The sequence below is a fragment of the Mobula birostris genome, chromosome 3, assembly GCF_030028105.1.
Source record: "Mobula birostris isolate sMobBir1 chromosome 3, sMobBir1.hap1, whole genome shotgun sequence".
NCBI lineage: Eukaryota > Metazoa > Chordata > Chondrichthyes > Myliobatiformes > Myliobatidae > Mobula > Mobula birostris.
In genome coordinates, this window is record NC_092372.1 from 152,255,328 (window position 1) to 152,265,959 (window position 10,632).

The window sequence follows — 10,632 nt, forward strand, 5'->3', positions numbered from 1 at the left end:
TGAGGAATTTACAGAAGGATAGAGGAAGAACTGATCTCGCTACAAAGTGACCTTGAGCTGAAGCCAAGGTTCAGAAAATCATATCAAAATTTTTGGTTGCAGAAAGAAATCTCTGAGCACTGTGGAAAAAAGTCAAGATGTTCTTGATTGCTTTCTGAATATCATATTTAGTGGAGCGTGGTTTCAGTGCAGTTGCCCAACTTCTTTCAAAGTTATACAACAGACTGTAAGTTACTGAACGTGGGGATCTGAGACTCCTGAGTAACATTCAGCCTGATGTTGAGAAACTGATATCACTGCAACAAGCCCATCCGAGAAAGGTGAAAAAGCAATGAAGTAGTGAATGGTTGGATGGCTAATGTATGCTCTAAAATTTTTGAAGAAAATTGTTTTTACTGTAATTAAATAAATAACTTCATTTGTAGTTTTTAATAGATTTGAATATTTTTTGCAACTATTTCTCACTGCCCTGAACCTGCACTTCTTATTTTCTTTCACTGTGCATCATGAATAGTTTTCTTTATAGTTTTTATGTAATGGCTATAAAGGGAAAGGGGGGCACAGGGAATGTGGTCTGGGAGCCAAGGAATGGTAACCCAACGAAATTTGGAAACGCTGCTCTAGACCATGTTTGCATGCCTATATGCATTGAATTGCTGCCACCTGATTAGCTGTCTAGATATTTGCATTAGCGAGCAGGTGTACTAATAAGTGTAGATTAGTGGTTCCCAGACACCAGTAGGCCAAGCAGTACCCTCGGTCAGAAATACCCAGTAGCACACACAAAATGCTGAAGGAACTCCGCAGGTCAAGCAGCAACAACGGAAATGAATAAACAGTCGACATTTTTGACTGAGACCCTACTTCAGTCCTGAAGAAGGCTCTTGGTTCAAAATGTCAACAGTTTATTCATTTTCATAGATGTTGCATGACCTGCTGAGTTCCTCCAGCATTTTGTATGTGTTGCTTTGGATTTCTAGCATTTCCTGACTTTCTCATATTTGTGAGCTTTCAACCTGATCTGTTGAGTTTTCCCTGCATTTTCTGCTTTCTTGTTTAATGTTGTCTGTAGCTAAGCAAGTGAACAAGTTATTAAAGAGATAGGAATGAGCACAACCTACTGACCAAAAGTGGCTGACATCTTGTTGAGATTAATCCATAGCTGGCAGAGGTTCAAGACCTTATTTTCAGCAGTCCATTTACTGTATTGTCCCTCCCCAAATTTAACCCAGGTTGCCTTCTCCTCAGTTGACAGCAAGGCGTAAAAAGCCTTCTGTCTGCTTTTTTTTGTATGTACAGCTCCTTCCGCAAACAAATGTGAGATGAGCCAAGGTGGGGGTATGTCGCAATTAATTTTGATATGAGATAATGATGCAGCATTCTGCAAAGTTGTAAAGGCAGTGAAATCAAGGTGTTGTCTTTATCACATTCAATGGCAAAAAATGGTACTCGGGAAAATCTTAAGCAATCCTTCAAGATCAAGGGTGTCTTACTTCCTCTCCAGTCTTGTGAGTTATCCTGTGGCTAATGATATCCATAGGAAATTCACCAATTCTAAATGTGAAGATAACACTTAAGGGCATTGCTGTTCTACTTCTGTTTCTTCATAATGTCCAGAGGTTTCAAAGGCCATACATTATTATCATTTGAAAAATTCACCATGGCCTCCAAGCCTGGAAAAATACAAACAACCATTAACCTTGGTATTATTTCCTTATATCAGCTATCTTATTTTAACTTATTTGACAATTCTATTGGTAGCTAATTTGTATCAGCTTTATGACCACTGATACCATTCCTTCTTGATATTTTCATGGTATACCCTGATCTTCAATATGCTTTTACTTTAAACAAATCAGGAGTCTTAAGACTTTTTTTTATTGGTGTGAATTGTTATCTTCATATTCTTAATTCTTTCTTTCATTCTGTATGATAAGTCCATAATAGTTTAAACCTTGCACAGTTCTATACCCAGTTCCTCTGAACTAGGTCATGATGGTCCATGGTCATCTATTTTTGGAGACAGAAGGAGTTCAATATCACCAAATGTGACTAAAGTTCAAGGCATCAGCTATGAAAGAACATTATTTTAATCAAACATGTCATATCATCTCTTAGCTCAGATAGTAAATGTATGCTGCTGTCTGGGGACAGAACCAAAGGTATTATGACTCAAAGTTTGACAGATTTCAGTCTGTCACTTCATTTCAGTCTGAAAATGTAATGATGGACCACAGAACCAATAGAAAAGACTCCAATGATTCCTATTCTGCAATGAGTGGCAGGTGTGCCAAATGAAATAGTTCAGAATGTGATATTTTGAAATAACACATCAATGGAAAATTGAGGTTTGCTTGATGTGAGAAGGTATAATTGGTTGATAAAAATTGTTCCAAGTTAAGCTTTGAAGTTGCAGAAAGAGACAACAGCTTAAAGTATCTAAGCAGAAATATTGATTCAGGTAAAAGCCTGATGCTAGAATACAAACAGAAGAAATTGCTGAGGAAATTAGACATTAAACTTGCTCAAAAAGTGGACGCATGTGTCAGTACAATCACCCCTAAAGTAAACACTGTATTATGCAGGGATCTATAAAGTATTTCTGAATAGTTTTGAATAATCTTTATGTTTCATCGCAAACAACAGGAATTCTGCAGATGCTGGAAATTCAAGCAACACACATCAAAGTTGCTGGTGAACGCAGCAGGCCAGGCAGCATCTGTAGGAAGAGGTGCAGTCGACGTTTCAGGCCGAGACCCTTCGTCAGGACTAACTGAAGGAAGAGTGAGTAAGGGATTTGAAAGTTGGAGGGGGAGGGGGAGATCGAAAATGATAGGAGAAGACAGGAGGGGGAGGGATGGAGCCAAGAGCTGGACAGGTGATTGGCAAAAGGGGATACGAGAGGATCATGGGACAGGAGGTCCGGGAAGAAAGATGGGGGGGGGGGTAACCCAGAGGATGGGCAAGAGGTATATTCAGAGGGACAGAGGGAGAAAAAGGAGAGTGAGAGAAAGAATGTGTGCATAAAAATAAGTAACAGATGGGGTACGAGGGGGAGGTGGGGCCTAGCAGAATTTAGAGAAGTCGATGTTCATGCCATCAGGTTGGAGGCTACCCAGACGGAATATAAAGTGTTGTTCCTCCAACCTGAGTGTGGCTTCATCTTTACAGTAGAGGAGGCCGTGGATAGACATGTCAGAATGGGAATGGGATGTGGAATTAAAATGTGTGGCCACTGGAAGATCCTGCTTTCTCTGGCGGACAGAGCGTAGATGTTCAGCAAAGCGGTCTCCCAGTCTGCGTCGGGTCTCGCCAATATATAAAAGGCCACATCGGGAGCACTGGACGCAGTATATCACCCCAGTCGACTCACAGGTGAAGTGTTGCCTCATACTGCGTCCGGTGCTCCCGGTGTGGCCTTTTATATATTGGCGAGACCCAACGCAGACTGGGAGACCGTTTTGCTGAACATCTACGCTCTGTCCACCAGAGAAAGCAGGATCTTCCAGTGGCCACACATTTTAATTCCACATCCCATTCCCATTCTGACATGTCTATCCACGGCCTCCTCTACTGTAAAGATGAAGCCACACTCAGGTTGGAGGAACAACACCTTATATTCCGTCTGGGTAGCCTCCAACCTGATGGCATGAGCATTGACTTCTCAAACTTCCGCTAATGCCCCACCTCCCCCTCGTACCCCATCCGTTATTTATTTTTATACACACATTCTTTCTCTCACTCTCTTTTTTCTCCCTTTGTCCCTCTGACTATACCCCTTGCCCATCCTCTGGGTTCCTCCCCCCCTTGTCTTTCTCCCCAGGCCTCCTGTCCCATGATCCTCTCATATCCCCTTTGCCAATCACCTGTCCAGCACTTGGCTCCATCCCTCCCCCTCCTGTCTTCTCCTATCACTTTGGATCTCCCCCTCCCCCTTTCAAATCTCTTACTAACTCTTCCTTCAGTTAGACCTGACGAAGGGCCTCGGCCTGAAAGGTCGACTGCACCTCTTCCTACAGATGCTGCCTGGCCTGCTGCGTTCACCAGCAACTTTGATGTGTGTTGTTTATGTTTCACCAGTGGTTTTGGCTGGATTACCTCACTTCTGTTTTGCAAAGTTCAAAAATCTTGGTCTAATGTAAAAAAAATTGTGAAAAAGAATAGTACAATGGTGCTTTTGAAAAGAATCAATATTTTCTCAAAGCATTATTGCACTTTAGGGTAAATACAAAGAAAAATCCAATGCAAGCTAATAAAACTCATATTCACTCATAAAATGTGAAATATATGGTTTTGAGCTCTATTTGATAGTTTGGGATTATGGTTATTTTTACCCCATCATTCTATTCACTCATCAAATGTTATACATTCTTTACACCATAATTCCTCATTTAGTATTTTTAACAAACATGTCGCAATAGTCCCAATCTAATGGTCAGTTTTCTCTGCACATTGAAACATGCCTTCTTTTTAAATTTTCCCAGTTGTGATAAAAGTTCATCAACCTGATGCATTAATTCTCTTTCGTTCTCCACATATTATGCTTGAGCTTCCAGTATTTTATATTTGTATTATTGAATGGTGAATGAGCCATGAAGAATTTTTATTCCATAATACTGCCACGGGCATTTATAATGGAGAGGTTAAAGTGCACCTCTGAATCACTGCATCAAAAATTAACAACCAGCAAAGTTGTAAAATGTAGATATCATTTATTGGCCATCTCTAAATCCGTTCAGCTGTGATGAAGTTGATGTTGAGTAGAGAGTACCACATTTACAAATGAGGAGAGTGAAGGAAAGTCAATTTATTTTCAAGTCAAGATTGTGTGTAATTTAGAAGTGGAATTATAGATAGTTGATTTCCCTTGAGCCTGTAGTCATTATTCTTGCAGTTGGAGGTTTGTGAGATACTGTTCAAAGTTCAAATTTCAAAGTAAATTTATTATTGAACTACATATATATCACCACATGCAACCCTGACATTTGTTTTCTTGTGGGCATACTCAATAAATCCGTAACAGAATCTATCAAACACTAGACCAACTGGCTGTTCAACCAGTGTGCAAAAGATGTCAAACTGTGCAAATACAAAAAGAAAGCTATAATTATAATAACAAATAATAAGCAATAACTATCAAAAACATGAGATGAAGAGTCCTTGAAAGTGAGTCCATAGGTTGTGGGAACATTTCAATGATAGGGCATTTCAAAAGCCTGATGGTTGAGGGTTAATAACTGTTCCTGAACCTGGTGGTATAGGTCCTGCAGCTCCTGCACCTTCTTCCTGATGGCAGCATGACCTGGGTAGTGGGGGTCCTGATGATAGATGCTGCTTTCCTGCAACAACGCTGGTGGGAGGACTTTACCTGAGTTGGTGGTCTGGGCCATATCCATGATTTTTTGTGGGACTTTCTATTCAAAAGCATTGGTGTTCCCTACCATACCGTGATGCTGTCAGTCAATATAATCTCCACCACACATCTATAAAAGTTAGTCAAGGTTTTAGATATCATGCCAAATCTCCGCAAACCCTAAGGAAGTAAAGGCACTGCTGTGCTTTCCTTGTAATTACACTTACACGCTGGGCCCGGGACAGGTGTTCTGAATGATAACACCGAGGAATTTAAAGTTGCTGACCCTCTCCACTTTTAATACCCTGATATGGACTGGCTCATGGACCTCTGGTTTCCTCCTTCTGAAGTCAATAGTCTGCTCCTTGGTCTTGCTGACATTGAGTAAGAGTTTGTTGTTGTGGCATCACTGAACCAGATTTTCAATCTCCTTCCTATATACTGACTCATCACCCCTTTTGATTCAGCCTTTGACAGTGGTGTCTTCAGCAAACTTGCAAATGGCATTGGAACTGTGCTTAGCCACACCATCATAAGTGTAAAGCGAGGACAGCCTTGTGGTGTACCGGTGCTGATGGAGATTGTGGAGGAGATGTTGTTGCCAATCTGAACTGACTGGGGTCTGCAAGTCAAGAAATCGAGGTTTTAATTGCATAAGGATGCTTTGAGGCAAGGTCTTAAAGTTTATTGATTAGTTTTGTGAGAGTGATGGTATTGAATGCTGAGCTGTAGTTGATAAATCTTATCCTGATGTATGCATCTTTGCTGTCTGTTTGTTCCAGGTTTGATTGAAGAGTCAATGAGGTGGCATCTGCTGTGAATCTGTTACGGCAGTAGGCATAATGGAGCAGATCTAAATCGCTTCTCAGGCAGCCTCTCAAAACACTTCATCCTTGTGGATTTAAGTGCTACTGGATGATACTCATTAAAGCAGGTTACCATGTTATTCTTAGGAACCGTTATAAAAAAAGTCTGCTTGAAGCAGGTGGGTACCTCAGACTGCTGAAGCTGGAGATCTCAGTGAACACTCCAGCCAGCCAGCTGGTTAAGACAGGTCTTTCATACTTGACCAGGTACCCTGTATGATTTTCGCAGGTTCACTCTCCCGATGTTTGCTCACACATCAGCCTCAGAGACTGAAATCACAGGATCATCGTGCTCTGCGGGAGTTCATGATGGTTCCTCCATACTTTGATGATCAAAGCAAGTATAGAAGGCACTGAACTCATTTGAAAGCGAGGCTCTGTTGTAACCTATATCAATTGATTTTACTTTATAAGAGGTGATAGCATTCAAACCCTGCAACAACTGTTGAGCACCTTTTGTTGATTCAGGTTTAGTCCAAGGTTGCCACTTTGCCCATGAAATGGCATTCCAGAGATCATACATGGACCTATTGTAACTTTCTTGTTCACCAGACTTGAATGCCTCTGATTTGGCCCTCAGCAGATTGTGGATCTCATGGTTCATCCAGGGATTTTGGTTGGGGAAGACTCTGAAATATTTTGTGGAAACACACTCATCTACGACTGTTGTTATACTGTTAAAGAACTCTTGGTAATTTGCAATGTTAGATTTTGAAGATGACATATGTGGCAGCCATGATACAATGGAGATATAAAGAATGAACTTTAGGATAGTTATTTGGGCTGGAAGTAAATGGCTGCCTTGTCCTGGATGGCACCAAGTAACTTGAGCATGTTAGAGGTGCACTCATTCAGGTGATGGGAAGTCTTTCAATCACACACATGATCTGATCATTGTGAATGTTGGAACAGCTTTGGAGTCAGTCATTACAGGATACTCAGTTTTTGATCTGCTCTTATTGCTGAAGTACTCTTGCGGCTTGGACTAGATAATTTTCAGGGAACTGTGATTCCTCCAGAATGTTTATGGCAGAGATTTAGTGATAATAATGCCATTGACTATCTCAAGGAGGTGGCTTGTTTTGAAGACTATGGTTATCTGGCGAAAGAGGCAGCAATGTTACCTGCCGTTCATCAGCCACAGGCTGAATGTTATCTAGGTGTTGTTACAGTGAACATTGCTTCTTTATCTGCAGGGTAAGAATGCCATCGAACACTCTGCAATCATCATCAAACACTCTCGCTTCTCAGCGTCTTTTGTGGTTTTCTTTATTGCAGTAAACTCAAATTCCCTGCACCTTTCTTCAAACTTTCCATTTTAGTGATATTGTAATTAAATACTTTTTCATGTGACATTATGCATATTAGGTAGTCATTTTTATGAGCACATTGCCATCAGTATTAAGAACATATTTGTACCTTACAGAAAATGGTCATTAAAGCACTATACTGCATCAATATAAAAGATTACATATGGGACAACATTTCATTTGCAATAAGTATTATAGCTTCTTATTCATATCAGATGATAAAGATTTTTTATACATCAGACAATTCTATGAAGTAATAAAATGGCAATGATCCCCTTTTGCACTCCATTGATGACTGCATTGGTGCTGCTTCATGCACCTACGCTGAACTCATCAATTTCATCAACTTTGCCTCCAATTTCCACCCTGTCCTTCAATTCACTTGGTCTGTTTCAGACACAGCTCTCCGTTTTCTCAATCTCTCTGTCTCCATCTCTGTCTACTGACATCTTTTATAAACCTACTGATTCCCACTGCTATCTTGACTGTCCCTCTTCCACCCTGTTTCCCGGAGGAGACTTTTATCAGTTCCTTCATCTCTGCCACATCTGTTCCCCGGATGAGGCTTTCCTTTCCAGGACATCAGAGATGTCCTCCGTCAAAGAACAGAGTTTGCTTTCCTCCACCATTGATGCTGCCATCACCTGCATCTCCTCCGTTTCCCAGACATCCATGCTCACCCCATCTTCCCACCACCTTAACAGTGATAGAGTTCCTCTTGTCTGCACCTATCACCCCATGAGCCTCCACATCGAGCACATCAGTCTCTCTAACTACTGCCATCTTCAACAAGAGCTTACCACTAATCACATCTTTACCTGCCCCCTCCCCAACTCTCTGCTTTCCACAGGGATAATCCCCTCCATGATTCCCTCATTCATTTGCCACTGTGCATTAATCTCCCTCCTGGCACTTATCCTTGCAAGTGACAGATATGCCTCATCTGCCCATTCACCTCTCCCCTCACTTCCATTCAGGGCCCCAAACAGTACTTCCAGTGAGGCAACAGTTCATCTGCAAATCTGTTGCGGTCATCTATTGTATCTTGTGCTCTCAAAGCAGCCTCCTCTACATTGGTGAGACTCAATGTAAACTGGGGACTGCTTTGTCAAGCATCTGCACTTCATCTGCTAACAATGAAATTTCCCGGTGGACAACCATTTTAATTCCTATTCCCATTCCCATTCCGACATGTCGGTCCATGAGCTCGTCTTCTTCCATCTTTAGGGTGGAGGAGCAACAGTTCATACTCTGTCTCGGTAGCCTCCAACCTGATGGCATGTACATGGATTTTTCCGTTTTTTTTTTCTTTTTCCCTCCCCCTTCTATCTTTTTCTATTCCCCACTCTTAACTATTCTCCTCACCTGCCTATCACCTCCCCTGTTGCCCCTCCTTCTTCCCTTTATTCTATGGTCTACTCTCCTCTCTTATCACATTCCTGTCATGGTCTGGTCCGTGAAGTCCATATTCCGGTTCACGGTCCAGTCCATATTGCCTTATTCCAGGGTTTCTGGTTTTCCCCAGTTTCTGTTGAAGGCACATGATTCTCGTTTTGCGGCTGAGACATAAATACCTCTGCAAACCAGGGATTCCCTGCTGGACTGTCCTGTTTTCCTCCTTGCCTTTTCCCCCTCACCTGACTCTCTGCCTGCTCACCTAGCCTGGATACCCCACCTGTATACCCAGCCTGTATCGCTGAAGTTTTACCGCCGGAGCAAGACTGGAGCCTTTTTAGGTCAAGGTAAGGAACTGTCTTTTGTTGTGTGGAATTGTCTCTCTGTGTCCACACCTTTGCTAGGTGGGTCCGGCTGTTTGCCACCACCTTGTGTTGGGATCCATCTCTTCATGTTCAGCGTTCTGTGTATGAGTCCTGGCCCAACGTCCTGTTCCCAAGGAGGAGTCCTGGCTCTGTGTTCTGTGCTCCTGTCTCTTCTAGTGGAAGGCTCCATGCTCCTGAAGGCCCTCGTCCAGTCCATGCCTATTCCAGTCCTATCCATGTCCTGTTCATGTGCCTTTACCTGTCCTTGTGTCTCGCCCTACCCAGGAGTTCCTCACCCAAGCCATGTCCAGTCCTGTAGTCTTGTCTTGTCCTCGCCTAGTTCTGGAGTCTGAGCCTGAGTCAAGTCCCAGGTTCTGGGTCCTTGCCCAGTCTCTGGCTCCGAGTCCATACCCAAGCCTCAAAGTATCCTAGATCCATGCCTCCAGACCTCAAGCCTCAAGACCTCAAGTCTGTCTCCAAGCCTCAAGCCTCAAGACCTCAAGTCTGTCTCCAAGCCTCAAGCCTCAAGACCTCAAGTCTGTCTCCAAGCCTCAAGCCTCAAGCCTCAAGACCCCAAGTCTGTCTCCAAGCCTCAAGCCTCAAGACCTCAGCCTCTGGTCCTGCAGTCATGTCATGTCCTTGCCTGGTTCTGGGGCCCACGCCTGAGGCAAGACCCAGATCCTGGGTCCTTGTCCAGTCTCTGGCTTGGGGTTCAAGCCCAGGCTCCTAGTTCATAGTTCCTTGTCCGGGTTCCCTTTCTAGTCCATGTCCTAGCCCAAGTCTGCGTTCTTGTCCCTGCTCCTTGTCTGTATCCTGTCACGTCCCTACTCTAGTCAAGTCCTGTTCCTTGTACTTCAGTGTCTGTGTCTTGTATTTGGGTCCGCCATCAACGCCCCCCACTGTGACAACTACTTCTTCTCCAGCCCTTTACCCAACTGGTTTTGCCTAACACCTTCTGGCTTGTCCTCTTTCCCTTCCCCTCCCCCCCCACACCTTTTTATTCTGGCACTTTCCCCCTTCCTTTCCTGTCCTGATCAACGATCTCAACCCAAAACATCAAACATTTGTTCATTTCCATAGATGCAGCCTGAACTACTGAGTTCCTCCAGCATTTTGTGTGTGTTGTTGAGGAAAAAGTAACTAGTTTATTATACCTGTTACCATTTTCATCTGGTGCCAGATATGAGTCTTTGATTGAAAGGATGCTATACAAAAATAAGCTTTATATGTTGTGTAAGCTTGATAATCTATTGGGCAAGTGGCATGAATTATTAAGCAATAGAGATTTGTGTCAAGTCTCAAAGGAGACAAGGGACAAACTGAATACTGATTTTCAGATTATT